Raw genomic sequence first — 14617 nt, 5'->3', positions numbered from 1 at the left:
CGACTGCGCAAAGTTTTCACCGACTCCCCTGCCTGCACTGTGACCTGTGGACACTGCTTGTGGAGTACACAGATAACCGTCCCTCTTCACACCATAGCTCTGGTCTCACCTACGATGGCGCTCCAAGCTGACCTCGACACCACTGCCTGCATCGTGGTTTGGACACACCACTCATACGTTACATGGCGCAAAGCCCTGTCCTTCACCACAGCCATCGACTGCAGTACATCAACTGATGCCACTGTCTGCACTGCAACTTGTGGGCCCTGCACACTGCACTGCCCTGTGCCGCACCGCAGTCAGTTCTTCAGCAACGACGATGACGCTACTTGCATGGTGACCTGTCAGCACCGTAATAAGCACTGGCCCACTGTCCACCGCAGCCCAGGTCTCACTGATGCCAATGGACAACCGCCACTGAGCCGCTGCTTGCACCACGACCTGAGGGCACGCACGTCGCACTGCTCCGCTTCACACCACAGTCCCAATGCCTAGTGACGCCGGTGCTTCTGACTTCAAACTCCTGGAGTTCGATCTGCAGCGCAGGTGAATTCAAAGACCCGACGACTCCTGCACCAACTCCCAGAACCAACGCCTGCTGACACCTCTCCTCCAGAGCTCACTGCAGGGTCCGCCGCCCTGCATTTCTAAAGGTACTAGCCGCTGTTGGCTAGAACTGTTGGATTTGTATGCTCACAACGCCGTGATAGCCCAGGATGGAGCTATCAACTTTAAGGAACTGTATATATAGTCTATTTTTGCTTTATTGGTATTGTGGATTACTATATGTTGGATTTTCATTGTTTTGGTCTGGTTTTACCTAGGTAAATATTGGATATTTTTCGAACACTCGGGTGGTGTCCCTTTTTAGTGTTTGAACTGCATTACTGCTGCTTATGTGCAAACACTTCACACACTGCTTCTGAGATAAGCCTGACTGCTTGTGCCAAGCTACTTAGGGGGTGAGCAGGGATTATTTTAGACATGTAATCCCCTAATCCTGACTAGAGGAATGGTGGATTTTGCCTTGCCTAGGTGCATACCCTAGCCAAGCAGAAAACTCATTTCTAAGAGCTGTACTAATTTGATAATTGATTTTTCTCCCTCAATCATGACATGAACACTACTCTGCTTCTGGTATGGAATGGATGTTAATGACAAAAGATTTGACAGACATACTGGCACTGGCTGAACTGTTGATTGTGCTTGATATGGTTGCTGCTGGGTTTCTATTGGGTGCTGTTTCAAAACTGTTGTCATATCTCTCCCTGATCTGTCATAATTTTATTTTCTTATTGAATTGGTGGCTCAGTTGTGATACACTGATCTGTTTTTTTCTAAATTTTAAACTGGTTTGTGTGCCACAATTTAGTTTACATCTCAGCTTCTGCCTTCAAACATTTGACACAATCCCTGGCTGGCTAAGCTAATAAATTAAACTTGACGGGCTTTCCTAAAAGGATGATTTTCTTAGTCTCTGCTATTGGAATGATTTCAAAGTTCCTCTCTGACAATTTTCTTGCCTTGGCCAACAGACCTCACCAGCCACCCAGCCTTTTCCATCAATCATTGATTGTGCAAGTCCATATTGAAATTGTTTTCATGCCTCCACCTATTTGTTCCAATTTTCTCCCACCATTAGTTTACCATCACCTGGAACAACCTCCCCATCCACCTCTGAACCTCCACCACCCTTTCTGATTTCAGGAGTGGCCTCAAGACCAGGCTGTGTGAGTAGCCCCACCCATGCAGCGCCTGGATACCCCATTGGGTAATTAACACGCCCTACAAATATTGATAGATTGATATCCCTACTCACTACAGACTCCTTAATCTTGACGCCATAATAGTGTAGAGCGTAACTTCCACAATTGGACAACTGGTAAAAAAAAAATCTCCCACTTACATTAAACACTCACAAAATTCACACTTTTCAAATATCGGGCTACCCCCGTCCCCTCCCCCTGTACTGACTCCTTTTTTAGGTTTCGCCTACACAGCACATGCACTGCATAGGAGGACCTTTAGCCGTCGTTCTGCTCTTTTTCGAAGCACATACTCGTGCTTGTGGCAGCATCCACCATCCGGGAGCGAGCAGGGGTGCGCCACAAGCACGAGTATGTGCGTCAAAAAAGAGCAGACTGCAGGCGCACGCATACATGCACGCACTAATCCCGTGCCAGCAAACACATGATTGCAGCTCTTCCGGCCTTCTCCGGCTCCAATTCACGTCCCCGCTTTCACTTTTGCTTTTGTCACAGACTGCCCCGCTCTCACTCGGGTGGGCTCTGACGTGAAGGCTGCTCTTGCTTTCACTTTTGCTCTTTTTTGCACCATCCATAGGCCGCGGATCACAGACTGCCCCGCTCTCACTCACTTCCTTATGTGGCAGCCTCGGATCCCGGTCCGGCTCTTCCAGCCTTATCCGGCTCCAATTTACGTCTGCTGCACTGTCGGGTGGGCTTTGATGCCGCAGCTCTCTTCCCTGATGCCTGCTCAGCGCTTTGTTGTGCGCCGACCCCCCGCTGTTCACGGAGGTCTCCCACTGCCTTGATAATCACCAAACCAGCCGTGTTCCACTCATGAGGTTGGACTCTGCTGGTTGCACACTCAGTGCTGCTCCCTGTGACTCGATGCCCCCGAATTACTGGGTATATTCCGGATATTTTGTGGCCTGGACAGGAGCTGTTTTACTTAGCGGCCATCTTGGTCCTTGACCAAGCCACACACCCCCATCTGATTATTTAACTCAATATCAGTACTCCAAGGGTTTGTACACTCTGTGCTGCAGGCCAATCTTATTACACCTGACTATTAACTCGGGTGCTTCAGGAGACCACACCTATCCCCTGAGTAGGACCACAGTGTACTTCAGATGAATATCCTACCCTCAGGGCATAAACACTGGGTGCTACAGTTGAATATGTCCCAACATTATATCTGCAAAAGATGCTGCAGGTCAGTATTGGTATCCACACATAGAGCATGACTACCGAATGCTGCTTGTGAAAACACCCATCGCTGCAGCATGAATGCTAGGTGTGACAAGCCAGTCTAATTACCGCAAAAGACTGAACACATTTTTCTACAGATGAATACAGCAGCCACACTGCTGTTGAACATAGCTTACAGACATTGCCAAAGCCAATAGCTCAGGCAAACAACTTACAAGGTCCCAAAGGCGAAACCTATTGCCTATGCAAATAGACCTTGCCTTTGGGACATTATAAGTGTTTAGTTATCCAGCACAATATCCTTGGTGCAACAATATCAACTGTTGCATGGCTAAACACTTATAAGGTCCCAAAGGCGAGACCTATTGGCTATGCCAATCCTTGTCCTCCCATGTCACCATCCTCACCAGCTCTGCTCACCCACCAAGGCCATATTACAAATATTATTCTTTTATACATGGTTTTACTTGTTGCATGCATTGCAATGGTTTTAAGTAACTCGGCAAAATAAAATAAACTGAAACTGAAACTGATATACAATATCAAGTGCCTATTCTGAAATACTTGCTCTGCCGACTTTCATAAACTTTGTATCCATGACATAATCATTGCTATTTGCTTGCAGTATCTTGATCTAGTCTTGGCTCACTCTGGAAAGTAACTCCACACTTTCACAAAAGATGCCGACATACTTCCTCCTTCACTTAGCATTGCTGGCATTTCAGGCCCTTTCAGATGACTCAATCTAAAATCGAATGATTTAAAAATTCTTGCTTGAGCAGCTTGTCACAAACCTAAGTTTTAATTCAGAGATCCTACACCTACAAAGACCTCAAACTGCTACCCCCCAATCTTTCATTAAGCATCCCAACCATGACCTCATCCTTTCTGAAGAGCTTGTGTCAGGCTGCCCATCCATATAACCTAAATATACCATTGGCTCATATTCTTGCAACGTTACATAAATCTTTTCTTTCGATTTGATGTTTCCAAAAGCAGTGCAGCCAATCTGTTTCACCTACAAAGGCTTCATAAGGGCTGGAAAGAAAAGAAATAAACACATAATACACACATAAATCATACATTCGACCACACAAACATGTCAGTTTACAGACAAACAAAATTATGTTACAAATTCAAAAGAAAACCAACATAAACACATCTAATAAAATGGATACAATATGTTGCCATAGTGTTCCATATAGTATTGCATGTGAAAAACGATGCAATCATTTTTTTTTTTGATTTCAAAAGATTTTATTAAAGAGATTTTAACAGGGGGGGCGTGGCCAAGAGCCGTTCATGGCGGACGTGTAGCGCTGCAGCTCCGTCTCTAGCCCTTCTACACTCTATTGATCCTGCATACCCTGCCTGCGACCACCCCAATCTTTGGTCTTCACCTGAGGCAGACGAGCGGCGGACAGTGACGACTCGCTGGCCTCCTCAGACGCCGCCTGCCGCCTCGATGGGCCGCGATGACTGCTGAGGCCTAACATCCAGGGAGAAGCCGCGGCCTCGATTGGCCTGAGAACTGCCCTTCGCTCACTTCCGGCGGGCCGCCACCGAGACACCGGAGGGGCGTCGGGGCACAGACCTATACCCGCGGCTATCGGACGACCGGCAACTCCTCCTGTGCCCCCCGGATCGCCTCTCCGGCCACCGGTGGACAACTGTGACCCGCCCAGTTCTGGTTGCCTGGCTAAGGGCTTGAGAGGTGCCGAGCCGCGCTACACCTTCGAACCGCTGCGAGGGCGCCTGCGGACGGCGTGTGAGACTGCTGAGCGGCCTGGAGGGGGGTCGCTGGAATCCTAGTGCTGCAGTGGCTGCGTGGGCCGTGAGCGGCGGCCAGCGGGCCTTGACACCGAGGTGACGACACGGGCACCATCCCGCCTGCTCCCTGACCGACGCGGAGGACGTCGACACTGCCGGCGGTCCCTTGGGACCGATAAGGGTGAAGCAGAGCCGGGAGAGAGGCGCGGCGCTCGCAGGCCGCTTGCGGCCGCGCTGCTGCTGGGGACTCAAGACAGCGTGAAAAGACCTAGATACGTGGCACACTACTGACTGAGAGGGCCGCCGTCGCTGGGGCAGGTGTGAGGCGCCATAACGCCTTTGGCGTTCGACCCCCCCCTCCCTCCTGCAGCCACTCAATCATATCTAGCGCTGCTGCGGATCCACTGCAGCAACTACTTAAGGAGTTCCCCACAGTACAACGGTGCACGGACCGGGTGTGCCGCTTCTCCTGCAGCGCACTGACCCTGTCTGTCGACGGGGGGACACCTTTCCTACTGCCTTTCATACTGGGATACTGGTGACCACGTGGGGGCCCACGATACACGAAGCAGTGCCCTGAGGGCTCTACCACCGGAGGGCGGAAACGCGAACACCCAACGCCGCTCTGCATACTAGGTCGATGGGACGACACAGGGGCAAAGGTCAAGACCCCGGTGTATCGACGGACATGCACTCTACCGGATCGGAGGACCCTCATTCCTCCTCAAACATGGACGTCATACCGCCGACTGGGAAGGAGTCCCAGGACGCCAAACTAGATCTTATCCTCAACGAAATCCGAGCCACGAGGGAGGCGCTGGAATCGCGCATCGACAATATGGCGACGGGTCTCTCTTTGCTCCGAGCTGACCACAATAAACTTGCAGAGAGGGTCTCCGAACAAAAACTCACATTGAATGACCTTATACCACAGCAAACGGAACACTCTACAAAACTGGAGGGCGTGGAGAAACAGCTCAAGCAATTGTGGGACAAGGTGGATGATGCGGAAGGACGTGCCCGCCGCAATAACATCCGCATTTTAGGCATTCCGGAACGCAGCGAGGGGAGGAACCCCACCCAGTTTGTGGAAGACTGGCTCCATCAACTGGTGGGTCCGCAGGATCTTACCCCCCTGTACAGCGTGGAGAGGGCACATAGGATGCCGTCCAAACCACCGCAACCTGGAGCGCCCCCGCGTCCTTTGATCGCACGCCTCCTCCACTACAAAGACCGCGACACTGTGCTACGTGTGGCCCGGGAGAAGGCACCGATTCGCTACAAAGACAAAAACATTTCCGTGTATCCTGACTTCACGCCCACGGTCCAGCGTGCCAGATCCACCTTTTTAGGAGTGAAAGGCAAGTTGCGTGAGAGAGACTTAAAATACGCCCTTCTGTTCCCTGCACGCCTTAAGGTATTGCACAGTAACAAATCTTACTTCTTTGACTCGCCGGAGGAAGCGGCTGAGTGGATGGAAGTGACATTGACTCCGCCGTCCTCACGGGACACTTTTCTGGCCGCTGGGGGGAAAGGCCGCAGGCCTCATTCAGATAGGCGAAATACCGCGCCGGACACTGGACAGGCCCCACCGCAGAGGACGTCGCCAACGGATGCAGCTGCTGCGGACCATCCAGCGGACCCCACACCTGTGCTGCAACTGACGAAGGAGGCGCTCGCCGCCCACGATGCGAACACACCTAGAGACCTGATTAGCAACTCCGACACGTCTACCGAGGTGTCGGGGTCAGCGAGCAGCGTACAACTCTTCCCAAAGATCACGGCTCAGACAGCAGAAGACTTTTAACACCTTCATCGTGACCGCACTCCAGGTGGTAACGTATTGACTGTATTATTCCTTGCCCTCGGGTGGGTTGCTTAAGGGATTACTTTACTAAGGGCTGCCACATCACCGCAGGCCAGTACAGATACGGCGATAGTAGTCTGCGCCCCCCACCGCAGGCACATGGAACTGTTTGACTTTTGCCCCGGTTGGGCATCGTGGTTTGGACCTTCGGCCCGTTGGCCTAGGGACCTTAGCATTCAGGGATCAACTGTTTGTTTGACACTCCTCCTCTGCAATGTGAAGTACCAGGCGCGTGCGTCCACATATTCATATTTGTCGCACTGCATGACCGGACATGGGGCCACTTAATGTATATAGTTTGTGCACCTGGAATGTGCGGGGAATGGGCTCGGTTCATAAGCGGCACAGGATACTCGCCCAGCTGAACCGCAGGGGCGTCATGATGGCCTGCCTACAAGAGACCCACCTGAACTATGATGAAAGTTTGAAACTGCATAAGAAGTGGAAAGGCCAACTTTTCGCCACGTCCTATTCTGCATTCTCTAGGGGGGCCGCTGTTTGGCTCCGTAATTCTGTCCCCTTTAAGCCACTGGAGCAAAGAATAGATAAGGAGGGTAGATATGTGTTTGTAAGGGGGTTACTGGATGGGACTGCTGTTGTGATTGGCTGTGTGTATTCCCCGAATTCGGGACGACCTGATTTTTTAATCAATATCAACAGGGTCGTTGCGGATTGGGCAGAGCACTGCTGGGTGGTGGGCGGGGATTTCAATGCTGTATTGGATATTGCTCTGGACAGGTCACACCCCCCCCTACATGCCACGGAAAGCAGGCGACAGGCGGATGCGCTGACACAATGGGCAGAGGGATGGGACCTAGCAGATACTTGGCGCAGTACACATCCACAGGACAGGGAATATACCTTTTACTCCCCCCCACACAGACTACACACCAGGATAGACCGAATTTTCTGCTCCCGCTCCTTACTAGGATCGGTTATTCAAGCCCAGCACATGGGGAAGACCCTGTCTGACCATAATCCAGTTGAACTGACCTGGCAATGGGGCCGACAGTCGACCCCAATCCCGACCTGGAGATTACCCACAGAGCTCCTGGAAGATGCGGTCTTCAAGTCCGCTATGGCGAACGCCATTGAGGGTTATTTTGCCACAAACACTGGCACTGCCAGCTCCTGACAATTAGAATGGGACGCCTTTAAAGTGTTCATCAGGGGGGAAGCAATGGCCACTAAAGTGGGCATGAGAAGAGCCATCATTGCAGATCTGAAAGATGTTGAGGGTAGACTAGCAACCCTGGAATGTGAGGCGGCGGGCACGAACACACACTTCACACCACTGCAGGATGCACATATAAAGCACGCTGAACTACTGGAAGACTTGAGATTGTTGGACTACAGGGAGTACACACTAAGGCAGCACACGCAAGCAGATAGGGCAGGTGCACTACTGGCACGTATCTTACGCGATTCCCCAATACACCATCCCATCCTAGAAATAATAGACCAAGATGACATTCTAGTATCGACTCAAGCAGGGATCAACGCCGAATATTACATCACGCTTTACAGCCCTCATGGCGGCCTCTCACAAACTGCATTTGAGGATTTCATGGGAGACCTCGAGTTACCCAAACTCACTGACAGGCAAAGCGACGATCTAAAGCGTACTATTTCTGTCGCGGAGATTAGACAGGCAATGCGCGCACTCCCGGGAAACAAAACCCCTGGGACGGACGGCTTGCCATCCGAGTTCTATGCCGTATTCATGGATCTATTGGCCCCGCGCCTTCATGCCCTTTATTTGGAGGCGCTACGGACTAACTGCTTACCACAGTCCTCCCTCCAGGCTTTGATTACCTCCCTATTGAAGCCGGGTAAGGATGGACTGCAACTTGCTAGCTACAGACCCTTATCCCTACTTAACACCGATTACAAGATACTGAGTAAGGTACTGGCGACGAGACTGGCACAATACATACCGCATTTGATTCACCCTGACCAGTGCGGTTTTTTGCCGGGCCGGAGCACGGCCATGAATCTTAGACGCTTGGCCCAGCTGATGCTGCGAGACCCGAGGGACCTCGGTTCGGAGGGATGCATCTCGTTAGACCTGAAGCAGGCTTTCGATTCCCTCAGATGGGATTACATGTTCGCTGCATTCGAGAGATTCGGAATCCCTAAAGAGTACATAGCGTGGGTCCAGCTGCTATACACACTCCCCACGGCTCGGGTGCGCACATCCAGGTACATCTCGGGTCCCATAGCTATAGCAAGAGGCACAAGACAAGGTTGCCCCCTCTCCCCGCTCCTTTTCATTCTAGCGCTCAAACCACTGCTCTGTAAACTACGGACCGTGGCCCCCCACCGTGGAATTAGGAGGGGTGAGACAACACATATAGTGTCCGCCTATGCTGACGATATTATCCTATACCTGCATAACCTTAGATGCGACCTGGACCCTATCCCTTCTATATTTGAGGACTTTAGAGCATTGTCTGGCCTCACCATAAGCGAGCCTAAGTCCTACGGGTTTACCTTTGCCGCCGCTGCCCCGACTGCGCCACTGCCCTTTGCGCCACATACGTTTCAGATGGCGGATACTACCTTCCGATACCTCGGGATACAGGTTTACAGGGATGCCGAAATGATGATTGACGGCAACCTTGGAAGAGCTATGAGGACTCTGAAATCCCAGATACAGTTCTGGCTGTCTCTACCCCTCTCAGTGGCCGGCAGGATTGCCATCTCCAAGATGGTGATGCTTCCCCGTCTCCTTTACTTCTTTACAAATTTACCGTTCCTGCTCCCTGCCACGACGTTTAAAACGCTTGACACACTCCTCACGGAACTCATATGGGGACAAGGGCGGAGGCGCATAGGCCTCGCTAAGTTGCAACTCGCAACCAGTGCCGGGGGTATGGGAGTACCAGACTTCAGAGCCTACAACTTTGCATGTCAGCTGCAGTGGCTGGCCTACTGGCTTGCTGGCAGAAACCTCCATGAGATTAACATGGTGGAAAACGATCATGCTAGGGGGAGGCTACATGTCCTGCTCCTGCCCCGCTCGGACCTGGCGAGCGATGCCCCGCCGCTTCTCCGACTTGCAGTGCTGTACTGGTGGAAGGCGGTGAGATACACGACCCCTCTGTCAACCTACGCCCCCACAATTCCGCTGCTAGGACTGCCCTTGGGGTTGAGACCACTCACGGCACAAAAGCTAGTGCGCTGGCATGATGTAGGTGTGACACACGTAGGAGACCTCTTTGCTGAGGGGCGGATGCTGTCATTTGAAGACCTCAGGACCGCGCATGACATACCTGGGGGTTCGTTCCTTCTACATGCTAGCATCCGCCGCTACGTACTAGGGAAATGGGCACCTGGAGGGGTAGAACCACCCACCAACCCCTTGCTGACAATGCAATACCTTATGGGAACGGGAAGTCACCTGACAAAATGGCTCACTGCTAGCATTAGAGCGGGACGAGCGGTTTCACTATCGCCTCTCAGGACCAAATGGGAGGGAGATGTAGGGAGGCCGTTCCGCGACAAGGAATGGGTGAGGATCCTTCAATTCCCCAAAAAAGTGGCCCGAAACCCCAAATTTAAATTCATCCAACTAATGGTCCTACATAGGGCTTACTTAACTCCGCACCGTTTACATGCAATGTTTCCCAATGCCGCTGACACCTGCCCTAGATGTGCTTTGGACGATGCGTCACTGACACATATGTTATGGAGTTGCCCTAAATTGGGTTATTTCTGGGCTACTATTGCTGGCACACTCGCGGATGCAGGTGCATTGACGCGGCCACTCACCATGGAATACACACTTCTGGGACTGGGTCCGACTGCGCGTAAGAGAGGCGTAGCAGCACGTTTTACTGATATTGCAGTGTTGCTTGCGAAGCGTGCCATCACGGTGAGGTGGAAGTCTCCCAGGCCACCTGATCATGAGTTGTGGAAAGCGGAAATGTTACGCTGGGGCAAAGCGGAGGGCGCAGCGCTACAACGCGAAGAACGTAGAGGCCTCAGGAAGACACCGATCTCCTTAGACTGGTTCACTATCCTGGGGAGGTTTGAGACGGGGAGTGATGAAGAGTCTGATATCTCAATATCGTAATCTGTGTTGAGTGTAGTTGTTGAGGGTCCCCCATGAACCCCGCATGACCATACTGCACTGAATTATGACATCTGATACCCATTGTGATACTGTTGCTTATGCCACTGTCTAGTTATGTAACGTGCAAATATATGCATCCTTGAATTGTTCTGTCTGTTGGAGGCGGCCTTGGTACTACATACTGTTTATATGCGTGCAATAGGAGTGTCTAGGGTGGGTCTATTCTGTGGGTGGAGGGTGGGATGTAAGTCTACGAGGGATTGTTTGATTTCCTAGAAACTCAACCGAAAATCAAAATGTATACTGTTCGCAATCTCGCCGAGAGTGACAGAGCTGCCTTAATCCGATATTTGTACTATGTTGATGATACTTTATGACTGCTCTAACTATCCTGCTAATAAACAGATTTTCAAAAAAAAAAAAGAGATTTTAACAGAACATGTGAAGTGAAGGCAATACTGGTGTCTTATGCGCCGTAAGGTTACAGTGGGCATAAAGTTGACATAGTTAGGTGCATGTTACAGTCGTTGTCTGACATGGTACTGGCGTACATTGGCACACGGCCGTTCTGCGTACTGCCCTCGTGCGAGGAAAGTAAAGAAGAGAAAAAGGAGGGTAGGGGAAAGAGAAGAGGGGAAGAGCGGACAGGAAAGTGTGGCGTGGTCGTTCATTTTCTGCACACCTATGTATGGGCTGTGGGGAGGCTAGTAGTCTCTGTCTAAGGACACAACAGACACTTTGTCGGTATTGATGAAAAGAGCCAGAAGGCAGTAGCTAATTGATCCCACTCCCATAACATCGCGTAATTTCAAACATGCGAGAAGTACTAGAGAGTATCTATTGACCAGTCAAAGTGACAGAATTATCCAAAGTACCAGAAGATACCACTAAGATGATAGGCCAAGAAAGTGAGAGCGAAGCAATAAATTCATGACGAATATACATGCCCAAATGAATTCTAGTTCCTAGTGCACCTCGTTTACACTTTTGTTTGAACAGAGGAAAACACCAAAGTGTAGATGATTGAAACAAAAAGAGGAAGAGAAGAGTGTGTATATTTACCGAAAGTAATAAATTGAATCCTTGCAGACAAATGAACGAATAAGGTGAACCATAAGGTTTATTACCAAGCCTTACCAAAGAATTTGATCCGCTGAAGGTCACACGGATTTCCAAAATTAGGCTCAAGTAGAAAAGAAAATACGGTCACCTGAAAAGAATAGTTTTAAGGAGAAATATATATATATATATATATATATATGTATATATATATATATATATATATATATATATATATATATATATATTATTACAAGTGTGTAGGCCATGTAGTCTTCTGGCATATATATTGGAAGAGTCACAACTCTTGACTTACAATATAGTCAGACTTCAGATCCTAAAAGCAGTTATATTAGTTCAGCATATAAAGGGAAAAGAGGTCTGTCTTAATCTCGGGCTCCACACAAGAAATAGTACTAGATGAGAAGGGAGTAATATTAGATTTTACCATTATACAAATAATGAATCAAAAATGAGTTTCCCAAAAATATGCACTTCATTTTCGTCTCAGAAGTAAAGAATGTGCACAGGGCAAAAGACATGTGTCATGAGCACAATCAAATCAAACATAAGATATGGGATCGTAATCTACAGCAAATCCCAAAATCAGAAACAAGTGATGTTTACCTAAGTAGTTAGGGGCCGATTCCGATTAGGGAAAAACCGCTCCGAATAGCCGTTCGGATCATTTTTCCCGTACGAATCGTACCCTGCAACGTCCCCCGTACGTACGACGAAGTACGATTCGTACCAGGAGCCGTACTCCGTACGAGTCGTACAGAGACCGTACGACTCTAATCTCCGTACGATTCTCCCTCGGAACCCGCTGTACGCGACATCTGTACGGTTCGCGGCTGGTTTTAACCACCCAGCAAGTACGATACGTGTCGGGTACGCACTGTACAACCCTTTTTCTACGGGAGCTGAAAACAGCCATAAAAGCAGAGTTTGCGCCGAAACAGGTACGGAACGCCCCCCCCAGGTACGGTGCGTACCCCCCATGATCGCAGGGGTACGCACCGTTCCCCTGCGATCATGGGGTGTACGAGCCGTACCCCATGTACGATGGGTGTACGAGCCGTACCCCATGTACGATGGGTGTACGAGCCGTACCCCATGTACGAACAGTGTACGAGCCGTACCCAATGTACGATGGGTGTACGAGCCGTACCCCATGTACGATGGGTGTAGGAGCCGTACCCATGTACGATGGGTGTATGAGCCGTACCCCATATACGATGGGTGTACGAGCCGTACCCCATGTACGATGGGTGTACGGCTCGTACACCCATCGTACATGGGGTACGGCTCGTACACCCATTGTACATGGTGTACGGCTCGTACACCCCATCATCGCAGGGGTACGGTGTGTACCCCTGCGACCATGGGGGGTACGGACCGTACGGTGTGTATGTGTTTGTGTGCTTTTCCGTATGACTCGCCCTTACCTTTCGTGGACCGTACGAATCGCGTCCTCATACCCTGGTGTGGATTGTACTCGTCGGGTCATACGGCATGTGTACGAGTCGTATGGCATGTGTACGAGTCATACAGTTCACGGTTTCAGCCTTGCAATACGTATGGATCGCAATGATTCGGACGGATTCACGGAATATGGATCGTACTACGCGACTCGGACGGACGGGTATGATTCGTATGGAGAGGGCTCCGGATACAAATCGTACGGATGTTTTTTTCCCCGAATCTGAATCAACCCCATAATGTCCAGTACGAGTACGGCAAAAAGTCAGAGACCCATCAAATGAGTATTCATAGACACGTCACTCCAAGGATAGTCGCCATTATTACTTTCGGTTAATATACACATTCTTCTCTTCCTCTTTTTGTTACAATCATCTACACTTTGGTGTTTTCCTCTGTTCTAACACAAGTGTAAACGAGGTGTACTAGATTTCAAATTGGGCATGTACATTCGTTATGAACCTATTGCTTCCCTCTCACCTTCTTGGCCTATCATCTTAGTGGTATCTTCTGGTACTTTTGACAATTTTGTCACTTTGACTGGTCAATAGATGCTCTCTAGTCTTTCTCGCATGCTTGAAATAACGCGATGCTATTGAAGTGGGATACATTAGTTCCTGCCTTCCGCCTCTTCCATCAATACCAGCAAAGTGTATGTTGTGTTTTTTTTTATGTACAATTTTTTACATGAAGTTCCATATAGAACACTATGGTAACATATTGTATCCATTGTCATAGATGTTTTTTTTGTATTTGTAACATCATTTTGTTTGTCTGTAAATTGACTTGTAATTATGTGGTCGGACGTATGATTTATGTGTGTTTTTTAATGTCTGCAAGCAAGATGAAGCCTTCACAGCTGCACTGCCTTTGGAAACATACACTAAAAAGAAAGAATCTACTGACTTCCACAAGCCTTTGTTCTGTTTTAGTGTAACCTGTGTTTGTTGCCTCTCTTTTCTGTTGTAAATTATTTGATCTAATGTGGGCAATGTGCAGCTGGCCATTTAGGTGGGCAACGGTCATTCCTTTGATCTAGTGACTGCTCCAAGTGGTGGGCTGAAAGCACCCAAGCTACCTTTTCTTTGGTTCATGACTTAAACATCATTTAGATGGAGCAAAATATTAAGTTGGAATAGGAACATCAGCGGTTCATACTGCACCTCTTTCACAACATTTCCAATTTTATTCCTTGTGATCTCACTCTGACATGGTGATTACCAAGCCACCAGGACCCCAGGGCACTGGAAGCCAGCAAAGATTGTTCTGGGCATGTCCTCTATACAATGTTATGAAAAGGGGGGAAATAGAGAGAGTATGTTATAGTACAGGAAGAGATAGAGACAGAGAAAGATAGTGAGAGAGGAGTTAGGTAATGAGTGAGGGAATATAGCTGGAAACATGGTG

The 14617-nt window shown here is 49.5% G+C and overlaps 1 protein-coding gene across 1 annotated transcript in view; it reads left to right on the top strand.

The window, feature by feature from the left end:
* Window positions 1-14617, top strand: part of LOC144762961 (uncharacterized) — a 486222-nt gene that overhangs the window by 309990 nt on the left and 161615 nt on the right. The gene's annotated exons all lie outside the window — the stretch shown is intronic.

The sequence above is a fragment of the Lissotriton helveticus genome, chromosome 1_1 (assembly GCF_964261635.1).
Source record: "Lissotriton helveticus chromosome 1_1, aLisHel1.1, whole genome shotgun sequence".
Lineage (NCBI taxonomy): Eukaryota > Metazoa > Chordata > Amphibia > Caudata > Salamandridae > Lissotriton > Lissotriton helveticus.
This window is presented reverse-complemented; position numbering and strand designations above follow the sequence as displayed.